The following is a 22,339-nucleotide window of genomic DNA, read 5'->3' on the forward strand; positions in this document are numbered from 1 at the left end:
TCCCACGGGGGGCTCACAGTCTTCATCCCCATTTGACAGATGAGGGAACTGAGGCCCAGAGAAGTGAAGTGACATGCCCAAAGTCACCCAGCTGACAAGTGGCAGAGCTGGGATTTGAACCCATGACCTCTGACTCCAACCCTGGGCTCTTTCCACTGAGCCACGCTGCTTCCCCAAGCACTTATTGAGGAGGCCTTCCCAGACTGAGCCCCTTCCTTCCTCTCTCCCTCATCCCCCTCTCCATCCCCCCATCTTACCTCCTTCCCTTCCCCACAGCACCTGTATATATGTATATATGTTTGTACAGATTTATTACTCTATTTATTTATTTATTTATTTTACTTGTACATATCTATTCTATTTATTTTATTTTGTTAGTATGCTTGGTTTTGTTCTCTGTCTCCCCCTTCTAGACTGTGAGGCCACTGTTGGGTAGGGACCGTCTCTAGATGTTTCCGACTTTTAGACTGCGAGCCCACGGTTGGGTAGGGACTGTCTCTATATGTTGCCAACTTGTACTTCCCAAGCGCTTAGTACAGTGCTCTGCACACAGTAAGCGCTCAATAAATACGATTGATTGGTTGACTGATTGTACTAAGTGCTTGGAAAGTACAATTCGGCAACAGACAGAGACAGTCCCTACCCAACAACAGGCTCAGAGTCTTAAGCAGCAAGAAGCAACGTGGCATAATAACAAGAGCCCGGGCTTGGGAGTCAGAGGACATGGGTTCTAATCCCACCTCCACCACTTGTCTGCTGTGTGACCCTGGGCAAGTCACTTAACTTCTCTGTGCCACCTTTACCTCATCTGGAAAATGGGGATTAAGACTGTGAGCCCCACGTGGGATGACCTGATTACCCTGTATCTAACCCAGCGCTTAGAACAGTGTTTGCCCCATAGTAAGCACTTAACAAATATTATTATTATTATTATTATTATTATTATTATCATTATTATTATTATTATTAGCTTACTATGGGCCAAGCACTATTCCTTGCGCTAGGGTAGATACAAGGTAATGAGGTTGTCCCACATGGAGATCACAGTCTTAATCCCCATTTTACAGATGATATATCTGAGGAGAGAGAAGTTAAGTGACTTGCCCAAAGTCATTCAGCATTGTTGCCAACTTGTACTTCCCAAGCGCTTAGTACAGTGCTCTGCACACAGTAAGCGCTCAATAAATACGATTGATGATGATGATGATTCAGCTGAGAAGTGACAGAGCTGGGATTAGAACCCACAATTTCTGCCTCTCAAGCCCAGGTTCTTTCCACTAAGTACTCTTTTGTATTTTACTCTCTCAAGTGATTAGTACAATGTTTTTCCTCCTTACCTCCTTCCCTTCCCCACAGCACCTGTATATATGTATATATGTTTGTACATATTTATTACTCTAGTTATTTATTTATTTATTTTACTTGTACATATCTATTCTATTTATTTTATTTTGTTAGTATGTTTGGTTTTGTTCTCTGTCTCCCCCTTCTAGACTGTGAGCCCACTGTTGGGTAGGGACTGTCTCGATATGTTGCCAAATTGTACTTCCCAAGCGCTTAGTACAGTGCTCTGCACACAGTAAGTGCTCAGTAAATATGATTGATTGATTGATTGATTGATTTTTCACATAGTAAGCATTCAACATGTATATAATTAATGGATTGATTGATGATCTAGACTGTGAGCCCTCTGTTGGGTAGGGACCGTCTCTATATGTTGCCAACTTGTACTTCCCAAGCGCTTAGTACAGTGCTCTGCACACAGTAAGCGCTCAATAAATACGATTGATTGATTGATTGATTGATTTTTCACCTAGTAAGCATCCAACGTGTATATAATTAATAGATTGATTGATGATCTAGACTGTGAGCCCACTGTTTGGTAGGGACCGTCTCTATATGTTGCCAACTTGTACTTCCCAAGCGCTTCGTACAGTGCTCTGCGCACAGTAAGCGCTCAATAAATATGATTGAATGAATGAATATGTGCCTGGAGGATTCTTTATCCTCAAGCTTTTTGTAAATATTTCCAACCAACTCAGACTGTTTCCATCCTTTGGCTGCTAGGAGATGTAGCTGTTTTCCTTCCGCTCGAATCTTGGATATCCACTGCCTGCCTGCCTCCCCCATTCGACTATAAACTCTGCAGAGAACGAAGACGCTATTCACTTTTCACGTTCTCTTTCAGTCCTCTTTACACTGCAGGTGTTCAATAAATAAGACTGTATGAATTACAACAAGAACAATCCCATAGGCTCGTCAGATTTTCAGCGAAAGGCACCAATTTCAAAACAGGATTTCATGATTAAAAGTGAGGAAATTGCAGTCACTCATTGCAGATTAATTCCCGAATCATCCGACGTCATAAAAGTAAATCCCGTCTTATTTGCAAGGATCAACTGGTGTGCTCGGTGGATTTTTAGTTTTTCTTTCATCAGGACTCCTTATTATCCTATCACTCAAATTTTCCCAGTTGTCCTGGCCTTCTTCCAACAAGGCAGACACGACGGCACCTTCCATGGCATAGTGAGAAGCAGCATGGCCTAGGGGATAGAGCAGGGACCAGGGATTCAGAAGGTCATGGGTTCTAATCCACTCGTTTGCTGTGTGACCTTGGACAAGACAATCCACTTCTCTGTACCTCAGTTACCTTATTTGTAAAATGGGGATTAATCATTCATTTATTCAACCATATTTATTGAGCGCTTACTGTGCGCAGGGCACTGTACTTAGCGCTTGGGAAGTACAAGTTTGCAACACATAGAGATGGCCCCTACCCAACAGTGGGCTCACAGTCTAGAAGGAGGAGACAGACAACAAAGCAAAGCATGTAAACCAAATAAAATAAATAGAATAAATATGTACAAGGAAAATAGAGTAATAAATATGTACAAACATATATACATATATACAGGCGCTGTGGGGAGGGGAAGGAGGTAAGGCGGGGGGGATGGGAGATTAAGACTGTGAGCCCCCCGTGGGACAACCTCATCATCATCATCAATCGTATTTATTGAGCGCTTACTATGTGCAGAGCACTGTACTAAGCGCTTGGGAAGTACAAATTGGCAACATATAGAGACAGTCCCTACCCAACAGTGGGCTCACAGTCTATTAAGTGGGCTCACAGTCTATAAGTGACAGTCTACAACCTGATCACCTTGTAACCTCCCCAGCACTTAGAACAGTGCTTTGCACATAGTAAGCATTAATAATGATGACATTATTATTATTATTATTATTATTATTATTATTATTATTATTATTACCCACCCCCATGCTTAGTATGGTGCCTAGCACATAATGAGTAATTAACAAATACCACAATTATTATTATTGCTATTATTACTATTCCAGAGAGATGACTGAGTTTTATATCCAATTCCCAAATGGCTGCTTTAAGTTTAACAGCATGAATGAAAGATCGCTTTTCGCGTCAACTGCTCAGGCATTTGGGAAGCACAGATTGTGCTGTGGGGCTGGTTTACGGTGGCCGTTAGCAGAGAAAGCCGCAGTCGGGAAAGCCACAGTCGGGAACAGGAAAGATAGTGAAGCAGCGTGGCTCAGTGGAAAGAGCCCGGGCTTTGGAGTCAAAGGTCATGGGTTCAAATCCCAGCTCCGCCACTTGTCAGCTGTGTGACTTTGGGCAAGTCACTTAACTTCTCTGGGCCTCAGTTACCTCATCTGTAAAATGGGGATGAAGACTGTGAGCCCCATGTGGGACAACCTGATGACCTTGTATCCTCCCCATCGCTTAGAACAGTGCTTTGCACATAGTAAGCGCTTAATAAATGCCATTATTATTATTATTGAGTCCTGGGTTCCATCTGAGGGCTGGACTGGAAAAGTAAAAGGAAGTAGGGAGAGGAGGAGGAGCGGAAAAGAGAAGCAGCGTTGCCCAGTGAAGAGAACATGAGCCCGGGAGTCTGAAGGAGCTGGGTTCAAATCCCGACTTTGCCACCTGTCTGCTGTGTGACCTTGGGCAAGAAGCGGCGTGGCTCAATAGAAAGAGCACAGGCTTGGGAGTCAGAGGTCATGGATTCAAGTCCTGGTTCCGCCAATTGTCAGCTGTGTGACTTTGGGCAAGTCACTTAGCTTCTCTGTGCCACAGTTACCTCATCTGGAAAATAGGAATGAAGACTGTGAGCCCCATGTGGGACGATCTGATCACCTTGCATCCTCCCGAGTGCTTCTAGACTGTGAGACCACTGTTGGGTAGGGACCTTCTCTATATGTTGCCAATTTGTACTTCCCAAGTGCTTAGTACAGTGCTCTGCACACAGTAAGCACTCAATAAATACGATTGATTGATTGATTAGAACAGTGCTTTGCACATAATAAGCGCTTAACAAATGCCATCATTTTTATTATTATTCACTTCTCTGAATCTCAGTGACCTCATCTGTAAAACAGGGATTAAGACTGTGAACTGCACATGGGACAACCTGATTACCTTGTATCTACCCCAGTGCTTAGTGCAGTGCCTGGCTCATAGTAAGAGCTTAACAAATGCCATGATTATGATTAATATTACTCTGTGCCTCAGTTTCCTGTACTGTAAAATGGGGATTACGTACTATTCTCCCTCCTTCTTAGACTCTGACCCTAAGTGGGACAGGGATGTGTCTGACCTACTGCTATTCTCCACTACAACCCAACCCACACCTATTATTGTTATCATTATCTTCTAGTGCCAACCTTCTCACCGTACCTCCATCTCACTTATCTCGTTGCCGACCCCTCGCCCACATCCTGCCTCTGGCTTGGAATGCTCTACCTCCTCAAATCCAATATATAATGACTCTCTCCCCCTTCAAAGCCTTACCGAAAGCCCACCTCCTCCAGAGGCCTTCCGTGCCTAAGCCCTCCTTTCCTCTTCTCTCAATCTCTTCTGCCTTTCCTGACTTTCTCCCTTTATTCATCCCCCCTCCCAATTCCACAGCACTTGGGTCCATACCTGTCATTTATTTCTATTAATGTTTGCCTCCCCCTCTAGACTGTAAGCTCACTGTGGGAAGAGAACATGTCTATTTATTGTTATAGTGTCTCTCCCAAGTGCTTAGTACATTGCTCTGCACAAAGTAATTGCTCATAAAATATGATTCAATGAATGAATGATTTGTATCTACCCCAAAGCTTAGAACAGTGCTTGATGCATAGAAAGTGCTTAAAACACACTATCAAAAGAAAAAAAAAAAAGATGTGGCAGAGTTGGGATTAGAATTTAGGTATCCTGTCTCCCAGAACTGTGGTCCCTCAGGTTCTGTAATATAGGGTCTCGTAAATGGATTCTTTCAATATATGCTTCTTCTACTGAAGGATGGAAATGTCATGAGCTATGTCAAAACAGCCACGACATCTCAGAAGTGGACAGTTGCATGACTGACCAAGATATGCTTCTTGGCTGAAGAAATACGTTAAGGGTAATTTGAGGAAAATAAGGTAGAAATAGCAACAAGCAAGAAACAAAAACGCAGGAATCCAGATGTACAGCCTGCACCAGTTTTCTAGCTACCTGTCTTGCTGAGTACAACGATTAAACATAGCAGTAGTGACATATGTCTGAAGTTTCAGCCTCATTGTGAATTTTAAAAAGGACACCGTGTCTGTCTGGGGTCTGTTCATGAACCAGAGCTAAAAATAATTGCTCTTATTCACCCGGGGTTTCTTCTATAGTCCAGTCATGTACATTCTGTAAGTTTTTCGGTCTTGTTTTTCCTCCTCCAAGTTGGATCCTCTGTGGAAACGAGAGTCCGTCGATGCCACACTCTTATCAGGAAATCAGGATTGTATGGGTCCTACGGGCATTAGGTTCGACGCTCATTTATGGATGTTCTTTTAATCATCCATGATCTAAGTCTGGTGTGGGTTTGGAGGAAAGCGACCTGCTCTGGGTGTCAGGATGCCTGGGTTCTGGTCCTCGCTCTGCATGCTGTGGAAAAAAGCCCGGTTTTGAGAGTCAGGACACCTGGGTTCTTTTCTCCACACTGCCTGCTGGGAATGTCTCATCGGTGGTGAAGGCTTCTTGCTCAAAATTCGCCTAGGGCATTTTGCGAGATGGACAGGCCCGACGGGAATCTTGAAAAATAGATGGCAAAGACTGTAGGGGTTACCAAGGTAACCACCCGGCTCAGCCAGGGAGCTTTGGGAGCCCATCGTCAATGGGTTAGAGACATGTGGTTCATGCCTGGATCACAAGCAGGTCATGCCAAGACCCTGGTGGTCCAGATAGCCCCAGGCTACAATGAGACAGGTGGAAATTTTCAGAATCCGCCAGCACTGTGGCCAGAACAGACGTTTTCTGTTGGTTTGGCTTTTTTTCTGGTATTTATGAAGCCCTTACTATGTACCAGGAACGACGTACCAAGCACTGGGGTAGATACAAGTTAATCAATCTGAACACAGTCCCTGTTAATTAATCAATTAATGATGGTATTTGTTAATCAATCAATCGATCGTATTTATTGAGCGCTTACTGTGTGCAGATTTATTATGTGGAAAGCACTGTTCTAAGTGTGGGAATCAGGTGATCCGGTTGTCCCATGGGGGGCTCACAGTTTTAATCCCCACTTTACAGATGAGGTAACTAAGGCACAGAGAAGTAAAGTGACTTGCCCAAAGTCACACAGCTGACAGTTGGCGGAGCGGGGATGTGAACCCATGACCTCTGACTCCCAATCCCGTGCTTTTTCCACTGAGCCACCCTGCTTCTCCAAGCGTGTTCCACATGGGGCTCACAGTCTTAATCCCCACTTTATAGCTGAGGGAACTGAGGCACAGGGAAGTGAAGTGACTTTCCAGAGGTCACACAGAAGACTAGTGGTGAAGCTGAGATTATAACCCGGGTTCTTCTGAGTCCCAGGCCCTGGTTCTATCTACTAGGACCCATTGGCTTCATTGCTTCATTCATTCATTGCTTCATTCACTAACTTCGCAACCCCCCTGAGCATGCATCAAACAAAAACTCCTCCCTCTTGGCTTCAAGGCTGTCCATCCCCTTGCCCCCTCCTACCTCACCCCTCTTCTTTCCTTCTCCAGCCCAGCCCGCACCCTCCGCTCCTTTGCCACTAATCTCCTCATCGTTAGGCCTCGTTCTCGCCTGTCCTGCCGTCGACCCCCGGCCCACGTCCTCCCCCTGGCCTGGAATGCCCTTCCTCCGCACATCCACCAAGCTAACTCTCTTCCTCTCTTCAAGGCCCTACTGAGAGCTCACCTCCTCCAGGAGGCCTTCCCACACTCAGCCCCCTTTTTCCTCTCCTTGTCCCCATCCCCTTCGCCCTACCTCCTTCCCCTCCCCACAGCACCGGTATATATGTTTGTACAGATTTATTACTCTATTGTACTTGTACATATTTACTATTCTATTCATTTTGTTAATGATGTGCATTTAGCTTTAATTCTATTTGTTCTGATGACTTGACACCTGTCCGCATGTTTTGTTTTGTTGTCTGTCTCCCCCTTCTAGACTGTGAGCCCGTTGTTGGGTAGGGACCATCTCTATAATGTTGCCGACTTGTCCTTCCCAAGCACTTAGTACAATGCTCTACACACAGTAAGTGCTCAATAAATACGATTGAATGAATGAATGAATGAATGAATGAATGAATACTAGACCGCACTTGTTCTCATTGCACAGCAGTGGCAGGGCTGACATTAGAACCCAGGTCTCTTGACTCCCAGGACCATGCTCTTCCGTTAGACCAAACCAGACTTTGGGCCAACAATTTAATGATTGTTTTTGTTAAGCGCTTACTATGTGCCAAGCACTGTTTTAAGCCCTGGGGTAGATACAAGGTCATCAGTTTGGCCCACGTGGGGCTCACAGTCTTCATCCCCATTTGACAAATAAGGGAACTGAGGCCCAGAGAAGTTAAGTGACTTTCCCAATGTCACAAAGCTGACAAGTGGCAGAGGCGGAATTAGAACTCATGACCTCTGAGTCCTAAGCCCAGGCTCTGTCCCCTAAGCCATACTGCTTCTCTGACCAACAAAAACCAACAAAGACCAACAATTTGACTTGGTCTTTGGGAAGAACCCCTTTCTCTTAAAACTAGGGATGTGGTGACACATATTCACTCATTCAATCGTATTTTTTGAGTGTTTACTGTGTGCAGAGCACTGTACTAAGCGCTTGGGAAGTACATATAAGTCATTACTTTGCATAACATTGAAGTAATATGAGTAAACACTTTATTCTATATTATGTTAGTTAATTTTCACACACACACACCTGTTGAATTGATGCGCTTAGAACAGTGCTTTGCGCATAGTAAGTGCTTAATAAATGCCATTATTATTATTATTATTATTATTCTCATCCTTGTCTTCTATATTTTCGTTTCATCTTTCCTTATCTACCTCTAACGAACGCACCCCCCACCCAACCGTTACTCTTAAATTTTAAAACCCCAACTAATCTCTCATTCTCAAAAAGAAGCAGGGTGGTTCAGTGGAAAGAGCCTGGGCATCAGAGGTCGTGTGGGTTCGAATCCCAGCCCCGCCACTTGTCAGCCGTGTGACTTTGGGCAAGTCACTTCACTTCTCTGTGCCTCGGTTACCTCATCTGTAAAATGGGGATTAAGACTGTGAGCCCCATGTGGGACAACCTGATTACCTCATATCCCCCCCAGCGCATAGAACAGTGTGTGGAACATAGTAAGTGCTAAACAGATGCCATTGTTATTATTATTATTTCCCCTACTCCCTCTCCATCCTCCTCACACTGGGATTTGCACACTTGGTTAAGCTTCCCCCTCAGTCCTATAGCACATACATCCATATCAATATATAGTAAGCGCTCAACAAATGCCAACATTATTATTATTATTATGTCTTTCCAATGTCTGTCTCTCCCTCTGTCTCTCCCTCTAGACTGGGGCTTCCTTGCGGGTAGGGAATGTCTACCAATTCTGTGGTTGTATTGTACTCTCCCGAGTGCTTAGTAGTGTGTTCTACACATAGCAAGCCCTCAATAAATGCCACTGATTGACACATCTCAAACACATACAGCTTTCCCAGCTTTAAAGAATGATGATAAGAATAATAATAATGATAATCACTGCGGTATCCATACATCTTTCCCAGCTTTAAGGAATGATAATAAGAATAATAATAATGATAATCACTGCGGTATTTGTTAAGGGCTTACTTTACCAAGAATTGCAGGGTAAAAGCAAATTGCGCTGGGTGCAGTCCCTGTCCCACATGGGGCTCATACTCTTAATCTTTACAACTGAGGCCCAGAGAATACTACTACTACTACTACTACTACTACTACTACTACTTATAATAATAATGGCATTTGTTAAGTGCTTACCATGTGCCAGGTACTGTACTAAGCGCTGGGGTGGACACATGCAAATTGATAATAATAATAATAATAATGATAATAATAATAATAATAATAATGGCATTTATTAAGCACTTACTATGTGCAAAGCACTGTTCTAAGCGCTAGGGTGGATTCAAGGTGATCAGGTTGTCCCACATGGGGCTCAGTCTCAATCCCCATTTTACAGATGAGGTAACCGAGGCCCAAAGAAGTGAAGTAACTTGCCAAGGTCACACAGCAGACAAGTGGCTCATTGGAAAGAGCCCGGGCTTTGGAGTCAGAGGTCATGGGTTCAAACCCCGGCTCCCCCAGTTGTCAGCTGTGTGACTTTGGGCAATCACTTAAGTTCTCTGGGCCTCAGTTACCTCATCTGAAAAATGGGGATTAAGACTGTGAGCCCCCCATGAGACAACCTGATCACCTTGGAACCTCCCCAGTGCTTAGAACAGTGCTTTGCTCACAGTAAGCGCTTAATAAATGCCATCATCATTATTATTATTTTTTCGAGAAGCAGTGTGGCTCACTGGAAAGACCTCAGGCTTTGGAGTTAGAGGTCATGGATTCAAATCCCGGCTCCGCCACTTGTCAGCTGTGTGACTTTGGGCAAGCCACTTACCTTCTCTGGGCCTCATTTCCCTCATCTGTAAAATGGGGATTAAGACTGTGAGGCGATGTGGGACAACCTGATCACCTTGTAACCTTCCTGGTGCTTAGAACAGTGCTTGGCACATAGTAAGTGCTTAATAAATGCCATTATTATTATTATTATTACTATTATTATTGTTATTATTATTATATTATCAAGTGACAGAGGCAGGATTAGAACCCATGACCTTCTGACTGTCAGGCCTGTGCTTTATCCACTAGGCCATCCTGCTTTCACTTGCCCAAGGTCACCGAGCAGACAAGAGGCTGAGCTGGAATTAGAGCCCGTGTCCTGGGGACTTCCATGCCTGGGCTTTATCCATTAGGCCAAGGTGCTTATTGCTGAGTAGATGGCATTATTATTATTACTCCAATGTTCCACCTCAGGTAAAAAAAAAAATAATAATAATATGAGGCTGCAGCAACTACCTGTTTCTCCTTTCAATTTTAAATGCGATAGGAAAAAGATTTGCTTCTTACTACCACTCCCACGCACTTGATTTGCGGGTGTGCATCCCTCATTCTCTATATGTTGCCAATTTGTACTCCCCAAGCGCTAAGTACAGTGCTCTGCACACAGTAAGCGCTCAATAAATATGATTGAGTGAATGAAATGAATGAATTCAATTCATCAGGGCTATTTATTGAGCACTTACTGAATGCGTAGCACTGCACTAAGCACTTAGGAGAGTATAATACAGCAGAATTAGCAGCCACGTTTGCTACTCGTAAAGAAGAGAAGTTCCGTTTCCCCGCTAGGGAAGTCACCAGTGCCTTTGGATGCCAATGATCCTCGGACAGAGCTCAGGGGGAGAGATCTCGGGTCTGACCCGCTAATTCGACAATTATTTACCACAGTGTCAAATTAAACCTCCTCCCGGCCAAAAGTAATGGACTAGTCTCCTTCTTGTATTTAAGAGCTAAGAGCAAATGCAATAAAGGAAATGAACAGTAGAGGCTGGCAATTACAGACTAATAATAGTGGAAAGAGTTTGCTAATGGACCGTGTTTTCTATTAAATATATATTTACAGTTGCATTAAAATAGCCATATCTTTGTTTACATGAGTGGGGGCATTAACATAATCCCTTCCGATACTTTCAAAATTCTGGCTGAGCCATCCCAGACTGAGCCCCTTCCTTCCTCTCCCCCTCGTCCCCCTCTCCATCCCCCCCATCTTCCTTCCCTTCCCCACAGCACCTGTATATATGTATATATGTTTGTACATATTTATTACTCTATTTATTTATTTATTTATTTTAGTTGTACATATCTATTCTATTTATTTTATTTTGTTAGTATGTTTGGTTTTGTTCTCTGTCTCCCCCTTTTAGAATGTGAGCCCACTGTTGGGTAGGGACTGTCTCTATATGTTGCCAACTTGTACTTCCCAAGCTCTTAGTACAGTGCTCTGCACACAGTAAGCGCTCAATAAATACGATTGATTGATTGATTGATTGATTGAAGAAGAAGAAGAACCCCATCAGAACAACACACGGACAAAGATATTCAGAAAAACAGGCGGGGTGTGGGGGAGGGAATCCTGCTTTGGGGGTCTAAGTGGATTTTTTGTTCTTCTGTTTGTGCTCCTACATATTTAATATGGAGGTGTCTATGACACAGTGCTGTACCCAGGATAGGCCTGTTACAGTGCTCGATATCTGGAAGGGGCCCTCTATAGCGCTCTGTTCTCAGGAAGGGCTTTCTACATTCATTCAATCGTATTTATTGAGCGCTTACTGTGTGCAGAGCACTGTACTAAGTGCTTGGGAAGTACAAGTTGGCAACATATAGAGATGGTCCCTACCCAACAACGGGCTCACAGTACTCCCTACACAGGAGGGATCTACTACAGTGCTCTGTGCTCACAGGGAGTTTGCTACAGTCTTCTAGACTATACACTGTTGGGTAGGGACTATATATGTTGCCAACTTGTACTTCCCAAGAGCTTAGTACAGTGCTCTGCACACAGTAAGCGCTCAATAAATATGATTGATTGATTGATTAATAATAATAATAATAATAATTATGTTATTTGTTAAGCACTTACTATGTGCCAAGCACTGTTCTAAGAACTGGGGTTAATATAAGGTAATCAGGTTGTCCCACATGGGGCTTATAGTTTTAATCCCCATTTTAGAGATGAGGTAACTGAGGCACAAAGAAGTGAAGTGACCTACCCAAAGTCACACAGCTGATAAGTGGCGGAGCCGGGATTAGAACCCACGACCTCTGACTCCCAAGCCTCGGCTCTTTCCACTAAGCCACGCTGCCCACTAGAATATTCTAATAATAATACTTATTGAGGTATTTGTTAAGTGCTTACTCTGTGCCTGGCACTGAACTAAGCACCGGGATGGATACAAGCCAATTGGGTTGGACACAATCTCTGTCCCACATTGGGCTCACAGCCTCAATCCTCATTTTACAGACACAGAGAAGTAAAGTGACTTGCCTAAAGTCACACAGCAGACAAGTGGCAGACCTGGGATTAGAACCCATGACCTTCCCAAGCGCTTAGTACAGTGCTCTGCACACAGTAAGCGCTCAATAAATACGATTGATTGATTGATTCTGACTTTTAGGCCAGGGCTCTATCCAAATAGTCAGTGCTTATGAGGAGATTGCTACAGTACTCCATGCCGAGGAGGGTTCCACTACAGTGCTCTGTGGTCACCATGATCTAGTGTCAAGAGCCTGGGCCCACTGACTGGGAAGTTAGTAGGATCTGGGTTCTAATCATTCATTCCTTCATTCAATCGTATTTATTGAGCACTTACTGTGTGCAGAGCACTGTACTAAGCGCTTGGGAAGTACAAGTTGGCAACACATAGAGACGGTCCCTACCCAACAACAGGCTCACAGTCTAATCCTGGGTCTGTCACTTGTTTACTGCGTGACCTTGGGCAAATCACTTCACTTCTCTGGGCCTTGGTTTCCTCATCTGTCAAATGGTGATTATTATTATTATTATTATCATTAATAATAACAACAACAATAATAATAATAATAATAATAATATAATGGTATTTGTTAAGTGCTTACTATCTGCCAAGCACTGTTCAAAGCGCTGAGGTAGATAAAATGTTATCATGTTGTCCCGCGTGGGACTCACAGTCTTAATCCCCATTTAACAGATGAGGTAACGGAGGCCCAGAGAAGTGAAGCGACTTGCCCAAAGTCACACAGCAGACAAGTGGTGGAGCTAGGATTAGAACCCAGGACCTCTGACTCCCAAGCCAAGGCTCTTTCCACTAAACCACGCTGCTTCTCTGAGCCCCATGTGGGATGGGGACTATGTTCAATCTGAGTACCTTGCATCCAGCCCAGAGCTTAGAACAATGCTTCGCACATAGTAAGTGCTTAACAAATATCATCAATCAATCATCATCATCATCATCATCATCAATCGTATTTATTGAGCGCTTACTGTGTGCAGAGCACTGCACTAAGCTCTTGGGAAGTACAATTTGGCAACATAGAGAGACAGTCCCTACCCAACAGTGGGCTCACAGTCTAAATCAATCGTATTTATTGAGCAATCACTGTGTGCAGAGCACTGTACTAAGCGCTTATCCTCCTCCTCATCATCAGGAGGGGCTTCCTACAGTGATCCATGCCCAGTAAGGGCCTGCTAGAATGGCCTGTTCTCAAGGGGGGGAGCATACTACAGTACTCCCTGCCCAGAGACGTTCAGTAGAGCGCTCTGTGCCCCAGACGGGCTCAATCAAGGCTATCGGTCGATTGTTTTTCTGTGGCTAATGAAAGCGAGGGAGGGCAACTCTTTTCAGGTTCTTTGCTCCTCAGATTCATTCATTCGATCACATTTACTGAGCGCTTACTGTGGGCAGAGCACTGTACTAAGCGCTTGGGAAAGTATACAACGATAAACGGTGACATTCCCTGCCCACAATGAGCTTATTGTGCAAATCAGCAGCTATGTGGGTTAAGTGATCACTTTTCAGACTGCGGTCTAGGAGAATCACTCAACTCAATCAATGGCATTTATTGAGGGTTTACTCTGCCTGTGAATTTTACTTGTCCATATTTACTATTCCATATATTTTGTTAATAATAAAACAAATAAATACGATTGATTGATTAATAATGTGCACTTAGCTTTAATTCTATTTAATTCTATTTGTTCTGACAACTTGACATCTGTCCAAATGTTTTGTTTTGCTGTCTGTCTGCCCCTTCTAAACTGTGAGCCCACTGTTGGGTAGGGACCGTCTCCATATGTTGCCAACATGTACTTCCCAAGCGCTTAGTATAGTGCTCTGCACACAGTAAGCGCTCAATAAATAAAATTGAATGAATGACTAGGCCTGTACTAAGCGCAGTGGAAAGTACAGTACAACAGAAGCCGTGTGGTCTAATGGTTAGATAATGGGCCTGAGAGTCAGAAAGACCTGGGTTCTAATCCCTCCTCCCCCGCTTGTTTGCTGTGTGACCTTGAGCAGGCCACATCCCCTCTCTGGGCCTCAGTTACCTCATCTGTAAAACGAGGATTAAAACTGTGACCGCCATGTGGGACAGGGACTGTGTCCAACCTGATTACCTTATATCTACCTCATGTTTAAAACAGCGCCTGGCACATAGTAGTCGCTTAACAAATACCATAAAAAAGCAATTATTTGTTCACAAGGAGATTTCAGTCAAGAGGGAGCTCAGTATTCTTCACTGAAGGTGCCAAAATGCTTTGTACTACCGGCATTGAGATGATAAAGAACATTTGCAATTGGCTTTTTGAACTTTTTTGAACACCTGCATAATAATACTAATACTAATAATAATAATAATAATAATAATGGCTTTTGTTAAGTGCTTACTATGTGCAAAGCACTGTTCTAAGCACTGGGGGGGGATACAAGGTGATCAGCTTGTCTCATGTAGGGCTCACAATCTTTATCCCCATTTTACAGATGAGGTAACTGAGGCACAGAGAATACTCAGTCAGAAGAAGCAACCCACTTCAACCCACCCAGCCAACTAACTACTATTTTTACATTTAAAGCACACTTTTCGAAGCAAAGTCCAGACAAGCTCAGCGTACCTTTCTAAAAGGTCTATAACATCTGTCGGATTGCCTTCCTTGGCTGGAAATAATTAAATGCTGAACGATCTGTGTATTTATGCTTTTACTTGATATTTAAGTTCCTTGACCCAGAGATAATCAAAATGCATGGATAAACTGAACCTCCGTCACAGGCAATGACTCTATGAAAGGAAACGCGAGCTCCCGGCGCTGAGAACATCTCACCATCAAGAAAAATAGTGCGTTTCTAGGCCTTTGAGTCAGAGCACCTGGGTTCTGATCTCAGCTCTGCTACTTCATCATCATCATCATCAATCGTATTTATTGAGCGCTTACTGTGTGCAGAGCACTGTACTAAGCGCTTGGGAAGTACAAGTTGGCAAAATATAGAGACGATCCCTACCCAACAGTGGGCTCACAGTCTAGAAGGGGGAGACAGAGAACAAAACCAAACATACTAACAAAATAAAATAAATAGATATGTACAAGTAAAATAAATAAATAAATAAATAGGGTAATAAATATGTACAAACATATATACATATATACAGGTGCCCATATACGTGCCCATTGTGTGACTCTGGGCAAGTCATTTCACTTTGCCGAGCCTCAGTTTGGACGCCTATAAAATGAGGATTTTGTTGCCAACTTGTACTTCCCAAGCGCTTAGTACAGTGCTCTGCACACAGTAAGCGCTCAATAAATACGATTGATTGAGGATTTAGTTGCTGTTAATGCTCCTACTTGGACCGCGAGCTCCATGAGGGTCAGGGACTGTGTCTGACCTGATGACCTTGTTTCAACTCCAGTGCTTAATAATAATACTAATGATGGCATTTATTAAGCACTTACTATGTTCAAAGCACTGTTCTAAGCGCTGGGGAGGTTACAAGGTGATCAGGTTGTCCCACGGTGGGGCTCACAGTCTTAATCCCTATTTTACAAATGAGGTAACTGAGGCCCAGAGAAGTCAAGGGACTTGCCCAAAGTCACACAGCTGACAATTGGCGGAGCCGGGATTTGAACCCATGACCTCTGACTCCAAAGCCCGGGCTCTTTCCATTGAGCCATGCTGCTTCTCTAGCTTCTCTAGCTTAGCATAGAGCTTGACACACAAATACAATCGCTGATGTGGTAAGCACTAAACCATTTTCACGCTTTTAAAAACAGTCCCTCTTCTTGAAAGAAATAGCTTCTCCTAGCAAAAGAGCTATGCAAAATTGGTTCAGAGAGAGCTCAGGATAAATCAAACAATTTTAATAAGGTTTAAACATTGAATAAGGGGGATTGACCATGAATCCGTCTACACAAAAGGCAACATTCATAACATGTTTTATGATGCTAAGACGTATTAGTTCTATCATTCATTACACCAGCATTATTTTCCTCCATCGCTGATCTTGATGATGAAGATCTAAATATAATTCATCCTTTCATTATGACCCATTAACTGAAGAAAAGGAAAGACAGGCAGACAAAGAAAACATCAAGAAGGCCGCCATCCATACGGTTGTGATGATTTTAGGGCAAAAATCAGAGAAGCAGCAGGAAAGAGCCTGGGCTTTGGAGTCAGAGGTCATGGGTTCAAATCCCGGCTCCAACAATTGCCAGCTGTGTGACTTTGGGCAAGTCCCTTAACTTCTCTGTGACTCAGTTCCCTCATCTGGAAAATGGGGATTAAGACTGTGAGCCACCCCGGGACAACAGCACCTAATAAAAGCCATTATTATTATTATTAAAAGATAAACTCTCTGCTTCACCTTCAGCTTTTCCTGCTGAATCCAAATTGAAGACGACTGTTTCCTGGGCTTTGAGACTTTTCAAAGCCACCCCCTGAGCGCCTTGACTTTTTTTAAATCAGGTAGTGAAATTTAAATTGAATATCTCAATTGTCAAACCCTATTTTCAAGCCCAACCAATTAGTATTAGCGAACACAGCTAGACAGAACATTGGAACATTTCAGGCATCTGCAAAATACCTAATCTCTATTGGGAGAATGGAGAAAAGGTGGCCATAAACTGGGATGGATTTTAATCATTTGAGAACAGTACTATTGATTGATCTACTGATACCTTTTGTTTTATTCCAAGGTCTTTTTTGTGGTATTTGTTAAGTGCTTACTATGTGCCAGGCACTGTACTGAGCGCAGGGGTGGGTACAAGCTAGTCGGGTTGGACACACTCCCTGTCCCACATGGCGCTCACAGCCTGGCCTAGTGGATAGAGCAGCGGCTTGGGAGTCAGAAGGTCATGAGTTCTAATCCTGGCTCCACCACTTGTCTGCTGTGTGGCCTTGGGCAAGTCACTTCACTTCTCTGTGCCTCAGTTACCTCATCTGTAAAATAATAATAATAGTACTTGTTAAGCGCTTACTATGTGCCAAGCGCTGTTCTAAGTGCTGGGATAGATACAAGGTGATCAGGTTGTCCCACGTGGGGCTTACAGTCTTAATCCCCATTTTACAGATAAGGTGTAGAAGCAGTGTGGCTCAGTGGAAAGAGCAAGGGCTTTGGAGTCAGGGGTCAGGGGTTCGAATCCCAACTCCTCCACATGTCTGCTGTGTGACCTTGGGCAAGTCACTTAACTTCTCTGAGTCTCAGTTACCTCATCTGTAAAATGGGGATTAAGACTGTGAACCCCACATGGGACAACCTGATCACTTTTTATCCCCCCCAGCGCTTAGAACAGTGCTATGCACATAGTAAGCGCTTAACAAATGCCAACATTATTATTATTATTATTATAACTGAGGCACTGAGACTGTGAGCCCACTGTTGGGTAGGGACTGTCTCTATGTGTTGCCAATTTGTACTTCCCAAGCGCTTAGTACAGTGCTCTGCACATAGTAAGCGCTCAATAAATACGATTGATTGATTGATTGAAGTGACTGGCCCAGAGTCACACAGGAGACAATCTGCGAAGCGTTCCATATTTTTATATATCTACAATTCTATTTTTCTATTTTGATGTTATTGATGTCTGTCTACTTGTTTTATTTTGTTGTCTGTCTCCCCCTTCTAATCAATCAATCAATCAATCGTATTTATTGAGCACTTACTGTGTGCAGAGCACTGTACTAAGTGCTTGGGAAGTACAAGTTGGCAGTCCCTACCCAACAGTGGGCTCACAGTCTAGACAGTGAGCCCGTCATCGGGAAGATGTTGTCTCTATCTGTTGCCGCATTGTACTTTCCAAGCGCTTAGTACAGTGCTCTGCACACAGTAAGCGTTCAGTAAATATGACTGAATGAATGAACAGGTGGGAGAGCCAGGATTAGAAACCCCGAGCTCTGATCCCAAGCCCATGGTCTTCCTGTGAGCTCCATGTGGGACAGGGACTGTGTCCAACCCAATCTGCTTGTATCCAGTTCAGCACCTAGTACAGTGCCTGGCACATAATAAGTACTTAAATTCCATAATTTTTCATTATTATTATCATTAATCCCCATTTTACAGATGAGGTAGCTGAATCAGAGAGAAGGTAAGTGACTTGCCCACGTTCAGACAGCAATCCATCATCATCATCATCATCAATCGTATTTATTGAGCGCTTACTATGTGCAGAGCACTGTATTAAGCGCTTGGGAAGTACAAATTGGCAACATATAGAGACAGTCCCTACCCAACAGTGGGCTCACAGTCTAAAAGGGGGAGACAGAGAACAAAACCAAACATACTAACAAAAAATAAATAGAATAGATATGTACAAGTAAAATAAATAGAGTAATAAATAAATAGAATAAATAGAGTAATCCTGCCTCCATCCCTTAATGATGGCATTTATTAAGCGCTTACTATCTTGATTTTTTTTTTTTAATGATATTAGTTAAGTGCTTACTATGTGCTAGGCTCTGTAATCAATCAATCAATCAATCAATCGTATTTATTGAGCGCTTACTATGTGCAGAGCACTGTACTAAGCGCTTGGGAAGTACAAATCCCATCATTTTATGAAAGCACAGAGTGAGGCGAGGATCCGGATGCCGATTCACGCGCTCTACCAGTTCGACAAGATGTGGAATTAGAAGAACCGGGCATAAAGCATGACGATCCTACCTCCGTGTCTTCAAAAATCTATCCACATGAAATTTATCTTCTGAGTGGGCCAGATAGGCTACATTAATAGACACCAGTGAGGCACTGTTCTTGGCTACCATCTAACAAGACTCAAATGGGATCAGAATGACTCCCCAGTGTTGGAATTTATATTCTACTCAGAGTCGTCGGATATTGTGTAGCGCCACAAAAAGCTAAAAACATTGCAATCACTGTTTATAAATCTTTTAGAAAAACGCCTTTTGCTAGCAGCAGCTATGGCAACGGGGAACTCGGGAATGACATTGGGAAAAAGATGGAGCAAGGTTGCAGTGTGTATTCCACCCGAGATTTACGGATTACTATCTTCTCTGCCGCAGCACAAGATAAATTGAACAACACCTCTCACCCTTGAGAAGTGGGTGGAACCTGTAATACTTTTAATGCTTGGGTAAATAATAATAATAATAATAATAATAATAATAATAATGATAATGATAATAATAATAATGATAATAATAATGGTAATGATAATGATAATAATAATTGTTAAGAGCTTACTATCTGCTGAGCACATAGTAATAAACACTAGGGTAGATACAGGAACCTTCTCTATATGTTGTCAATTTGTACTTTCCAAGTGCTTAGTTCAGTGCTCTGCACACAGTAAACACTCAATAAATACGGTTGAGTGAATGAATGAGTGAATCAAGTTGTCCCGGGGGGGCTCACAGTTTTAATCCCCATTTTACAGATGAGGTAACTGAGGCCCAAAGAAGTGACTTGCTCAAAGTCACACAGCTGATAGGTCTCTCCCTCTAGACTGTAAGCTCCCTGTAGGAAGGGAATATGTCTGTTGTATTGAACTCTCCCAAGAGCTTAGTACATCACTTTGCAAACAATGAGCACTCAATGAATATGATTGATTGACCAAGGATCACCCTCTCAGCACTTATGTTCATACATATGATAGCCTTCTAGACTGTAAGCCCACTGTTGGGTAGGGACCATCTCTAAATGTTGCCAGCTTGTACTTCCCAAGCGCTTAGTACAGTGCTCTGCACACAGTAAGCGCTCAATAAATACGATTGAATGAATGAATATGACATGGCTTCACATACACATATGAACATAGGCTTGGGAGCCAAAAGGACCTAGGTTCTAATCACAGCTCTGCCACTTGTTTGCTGGGTGACCTTGGGAAAGTCACTTCACTTTTCTGGGCCTGTTACCTCATCTGTGAAAGAGAAATTAAGACTGTGAGCCCCATGCGGAACAGGGACTGTGTCTAATCCTATTTACTTTTTTGATGGCATTTATTAAGCACTTACTATGTGCAAAGCACGGTTCTAAATGCTGGGGAAGTTACAAGGTGATCAGGTTGTCCCTCAGGGGGCTCAAAGTCTTAATCCCCATTTTACAGATGAGGTAACAGGCACAGAGAAGTTAAGCGACTTGCCCAAAGTCACACAGCTGACAAGTGGCGGAGCCAGGATTTGAACCCATGACCTCTGACTCCAAAGCCCGTGCTCTTTCCCCTGAGCCACGCTGCTTTTCTATTTATTTGTAGATAATTGCTTGTATCTACCTCAGTACTTACAACAGTGCCTAACACATAGTAAATGCTTAACAAATACCAAATATTATAAATTGCAAATTTCTATTGATGTCTGTCTCCCACTTTTATCTTTTAGCTCGTGATGGGCAGAAAATATTTCTACCAACTCTGTAGCTTTGTACTCTCCTCCAAGCTCATAATGCCAGGCTCTGCACATTATAAGTGCACAGTGATGATGATGATGATGATGATGATAGAAAATCCCACCACGCCAAGGAATTCCAGGATGAAGCTGGATGAAGAAGCAATCGACCGATCAGCCAGTGATATTTATTGAGTGCTTACTCAAAAAATTGTCAGCAGAACACTCTACTAAGTGTGTGGGAGAGGACAGGACAATAGGGTTTGTAGACTTATTCCCTGACCACAAAGAGCTTACACTCTACAAGGGAGACAGACATTAATAGAGATTAGGGATGGGGGAAATAATAGAGTATAAAGAATATATGTTAGCTCTGTGGGGCTCGGGTGACCAACAAAGTGATTCAGAGGTACACAACCAGGAGATGCAGAGGGGAGAGTGGATAGAAGAGACAAAGTGTGAAGAAGACTGTAAATAAATAATAATAATAATGGCATTTATTAAGCACTTACTACGTGCAAAGTATTGTTCTAAGTACTGGATGGGATACAAGGTGATCAGGTTGTCCCACGTGGGGCTCACAGTCTTAATCCTCATTTTACAGATGAGGTGACTGAGGCACAGAGAAGTTAAGTGACTTGCCCAATGTCACACAGCAGACATGCGGCAGATCTGGGATTCCAACCCATGACCTCTGACTCCAAGCCCGGGCTCTTTCCACTGAGCCACGCTGCTTCTTGCTGCTTCTGTACTTAGCATCTGGAAGAGTACAAAACAACGAAAATGGTAAACACATTGCCTGCCCACAAGGAGCTCCCAAGCACTTAGCACAGTGCTCTGCATACAGTAAATGTTCAATAAATGCACTGATTGATTGATTTACCCCTGGGTTTAGCACAATGTTTGATACATAGTAAATGCTTACCAAATCATCATCATCAATCGTATTTATTGAGCGCTTACTATGTGCAGAGCACTGTACTAAGCACTTGGGAAGTACAAATTGGCAACATATAGAGACAGTCCCTACCCAACAGTGGGCTCACAGTCTAAAAGGGGGAGACAGAGAACAAAACCAAACATACTAACAAAATAAAATAAATAGAATAGATATGTACAAATAAAATAGAGTAATAAATATGTACAAACATATATACATATATACAGGTGCTGTGGGGAAGGGAAGGAGGTAAGAAGGGGGGGATGGAGAGGGGGACGAGGGGGAGAGGAAGGAAGGGGCTCAGTCTGGGAAGGCCTCCTGGAGGAGGTGAGCTCTCAGCAGGGCCTTGAAGGGAGGAAGAGAGCGAGCTTGGCGGATGGGCAGAGGGAGGGCATTCCAGGCCAGGGGGATGACGTGGGCCGGGGGTCGACGGTGGGACAGGCGAGAGCAAGGTACGGTGAGGAGATTAGCGGTGGAGGAGCGGAGGGTGTGGGCTGGGCTGGAGAAGGACAGAAGGGAGGTGAGGTAGGAGGGGGCCAGGGGATGGATGGATGGACAGCCTTGAAGTCCAGGGTGAGGAGTTTCTGCCGGATGCGCAGATTGATTGGTAGCCACTGGAGATTTTTGAGGAGGGGAGTAATATGCCCAGAG

General features: G+C 43.4%; 1 protein-coding gene across 3 annotated transcripts in view; it reads right to left on the reverse strand.

The window, feature by feature from the left end:
• The window catches only part of LRRTM4 (leucine rich repeat transmembrane neuronal 4), a 797,911-nt gene that overhangs the window by 512,875 nt on the left and 262,697 nt on the right, over positions 1 to 22,339 (reverse strand). The window lies entirely within an intron of this gene.

This window comes from Tachyglossus aculeatus, chromosome 5 (genome assembly GCF_015852505.1).
Source record: "Tachyglossus aculeatus isolate mTacAcu1 chromosome 5, mTacAcu1.pri, whole genome shotgun sequence".
Classification (NCBI taxonomy): domain Eukaryota; kingdom Metazoa; phylum Chordata; class Mammalia; order Monotremata; family Tachyglossidae; genus Tachyglossus; species Tachyglossus aculeatus.